Here is a 3,965-nt window from a genome sequence, read left to right as displayed (position 1 = left end):
GCCTGCCTTCTTTTCCTGTTGTTCATCTGTACATCATGTGAGGAAAAAAAGTGGGTTTTTTTCTTCTTTTGTCCTTTTTGAATAGTTAAGTAACAGATACAGTGCTTTTTCTACTGTTTATATGCAAATAGATGTATATACTGCTTATAGTTCTTTTTGTTCCAGTTGAAGCCTTACTTAATACTGTCATCAGCTGTCTGTTTAATGGGTATCATCACATCTCTCTTGTGGGTAGAAACATGACCTTATAGCAGGCTGCAGTAATTGTTTTATGGTATATTCCCTTGGTATGAATCAGGTATCATCTCACAACCTGCAGTTCTGAAGCTTCAGTTTTGAAATTCAAATTACTGTAGCTTGCTGGCAAATGCCCTCTTCTATCCTGGCCATACTCTGCAGAGATCAAAAACACGTGCTTGAAACTCAGTAAGATGAAAGCTGCAGCAAAAGACTTTTTTCTTGTTTCTAATAAGCTCAGTTCTACTGTAGGTTGCACCAAGGTGCATCCTGCAACACACTTCTCACTATGCACTGCAAAAAGGAGAATGGATGTACTTCCCATCACTCCACCCAATTACATTCTCAATTCATCCAATTAGTACTAGCTAGTGTTTATCACGATATAGTTGTGCTGTGAACTATTCTGCCTGCAGTTTTCAGTTGCCTGTCAGACCCAGACAGCTTCTCTACCCGGCAGTGTGGGCAGCAGTTCAAGGGAGATGGTTCTGTCCTTCTGCTCTGCTAGGATCTCATCCGAAGCTCTGTGTCCAGCTCTGGGGCCCCAGCATAGGAAGGACATGGAGATGCTGGAGAGAGTCCAGAGGAGGCCCTGGAGTTGCTCCAAGGGCTGGAGCCCCTCTGCTCTGAAGCCAGGCTGGGAGAGCTGGGGGTGCTCACCTGGAGAGGAGAAGGCTCCAGGGCCACCTCAGAGCCTCTTCCAGGGCCTAAAGGGGCTCCAGAAGAGCTGGAGAGGAACTGAGGACAAAGGGGAATGGTTCCCCACTGCCAGAAGGTTAGATGAGATACAGGAAAGAAATTCTTGTCTGAGAGGGTGGTGAGGGCCTGGCCCTTAGAAAACGGAAAAGGGCAAATTTAATAAGGGAAGAGAAGAGAACCTCAAAAGTACCAGAATGGGAGGCTTTCTCTGATCCCCTGAAGTGTAGAGCAAATGGTTAAACAAGTCCTTCACAAAGAAGATACAGCTCAGCCTAGGATTAAAAAGAGTTATAGGCATGGGAGGGAGGTGTTCTGCCCTACTGGCAATATTATGCTTAAGGTACACATGTGAAGGGTGGCCAAGATATCCTTGATCCTGCCTCTCTGTAGCTCTTTTGAATTTCCTTCCTCTTTCCATCTCTATGATTATGCTCACAGAATTCCATTATTTAGTTCCCTAGTGTTTTAATTTCATTATTTGGCTTTAAAATGCAATAATATGACTGCAAGTGAAATAAATTCCCTGTTGGGATGTTTGGGTCAACACTTTGTGTGAGGAGACATCCTCTCTCCTGTTCTGCACGAGGAGAAGCTGAGTAATGTTGGATGGGACAAAAAGTGCACACTTGAGCTGCCAGGGATGCTGGCAGCCATGGGAAGCACCCCAGAAGGCAGGTAAATTCACTGTCCCTGTGCCAGAGCTAAATGACTGCCATTTATTTGGGCAGCTAATGCAAGAGGCAGCAAAGTTACACCAAGATAAGGAAGCAACACCCAAACTGTTTGTGAAAGATTTGTGGCTTGGCTTCCTCTGGGACTGTGCTTAGTTCTGATGGCTGCACCCCCTGGAGTTAGCTTTATTGCTCGTGCAAATATAATTTATTGTCAGAAGGGAAGTAAGTGCTGTGCAGGAAGGAGACAAAAACAGCTGAGACTCTAAAATAGACATTTAAAACCTTGTAACCCTTAAATGTTTGCTGGCCAGTGATTCCAGCTGGATTCAAGCTCCTACTTCTGCTACAGAACACTTGCATTTCCTTGTGCATTTTGTAAAACTGATGACTTGCACACTGCTCACAGAGGTCTTTCCCACAGGACTTAAGCTGTATCTATGAGCTGGAATCTGCAGTGGCCTCTAACCTGTTGCAGCACGGGCAGATGGTTGGTTGCTGAAACCTTCCTGAAGTGTCCCCACGAGGAGAGCGCTCCACCAAGCACACAGCAAATACCACACTCACACGCAGCAGCTGCTTATGTGAGACAGCGGAGGCAGGAAGGTTCTTTGTGTAGGTTTCCAGTGGTAGCTTATTTCACCTACACTCTGAAAGGGTCCAGGGACAAACACAGGGAGATGTAGAGGGTCCAGGACCACATACTGTTACAAAGGGGCAGAGCCAACAGCAACAAGCATCTGCCCCTGCTGCAACAATCACCTGACGGTGTGAGCAGGGAAGAAGATTACAGTGACCAAAAGGGAAACACAAGCGTAAACAGACAGGGGTACAGACAAACGAGGGTACAAAGAACAAAGAAACTGCTAGAACCTGTTAACCACATATGGTTAACAGGCAGTTGAACAGCCAATGGGCCAAAAGGGGGTGTGGCACTGAGGTTGACTGACAGCATGTCACAGGAGTCCATGGGAGAGGTTGAAGTCCAGTGGACATTCTTCCAGGGCATAGGTGCAGGAAGTCCCCTGGCAGGTCCACAGGCCTCCACATTTCCCTTTTATTTATTAAAAAGGCCTCTCCTATGGATTTCTGTAAACATTTAACTAAAGAGGAAAACATAAACAAGACTATGAGTACAACAACTAAAATCCCCAAAATCCCTTTTACAAAAGATAAAGGCATCCACCCATCTGAGCAGACCATCACACCGCAGCAGCTCTCCATCAAGGATGACCCAAGAACTCTAAGGGACCTACACTAACCCATGCCCAGGGCTTTACTTCACACAGGCTGCACACCATCCTCTCATTCATTCCTGGCTGTGGGGGTCAGATGAGGCCCAGAGCTGGCACAGGGATGACTTCCATGTGAAGATGTGTACCTGAAGTGGCTTTGTTCCCTTCCCAAAGCTCTGCAGAATATCAGTTTGCCAAATCTGTCAACTGTTTATTTACACACCTATTTTAAGGGGAGGATGCTCTAACAACTTTATTTGCTTCCTATCTTCAAAGAATTCAATTGTTTGGTTTTTTAAAAAAATAATTAGCTGAGTATTTTTTTCATGGGTACAATTTGATTTGTGCTTTAGATAAGGAGCCAAGTGCAGTATTGAACATGTTTGTGAAGCTGGTTGTTCATTCTCCAGAATCTGTGCAGTATTTACCAGGACTATGTGTGATCACTTATTCTACTTCTATGTGTATACACTTATTCTACATGCCCATTAGGTTTCCAGACCTGTGGATGCTCCAGGCTATCATAGCCTGAGCTTAAATGGACCCTGAGGGATCATCCAGTCCAACCCCTGGCCCTTCAAGACACCCCAACAATCCCACCCTGGGCATCCCTAGGAGCACTGTCCAAACACTCCTGGAGCTCTGGCAGCCTCGGAGCCATGCCCATTCCCTGGGGAGCCTGGGCAGTGCCCAGCACCCTCTGGGGGAAGTTTCATCCAAGTCAGTTCTGTTCCCATTTCACGGTTTGGCTTAACTGGTTAGGAATAAAGAGCTGGGAATTTGCAGCACAGCTTCTGCTTTTGTGTTTGGAGTCAGATAATTCTTTTCTTCATCTCCTAGCCAACAAAGTAATCATACCAATAATCATATTCTGACTATATAAATAAGATTGGAAAATATCCCATTTTATGTGCAAAGCAACTCTAGAAATTATTAGCATACACACAAAAAGCCTTCATAACTCTGAGCAAACAAACATCTTGGTTTTCAGAGCTAATTATACGTCCCCTAAAATCATCAGCAAATTGCTGCTGACTCCGAGGGGCAGAGGAGCAGCCGCCCATCGCTCCCGGCGGAGCTCTGCCGGCTGTCACAACTGGACTCGCTCCCTCCCTGTTTTACT

Source organism: Agelaius tricolor, unplaced genomic scaffold (assembly GCF_023055355.1).
Source record: "Agelaius tricolor isolate 1412-34295 unplaced genomic scaffold, bAgeTri1.0.p SCAF_14, whole genome shotgun sequence".
NCBI lineage: Eukaryota > Metazoa > Chordata > Aves > Passeriformes > Icteridae > Agelaius > Agelaius tricolor.
This window is presented reverse-complemented; position numbering follows the sequence as displayed.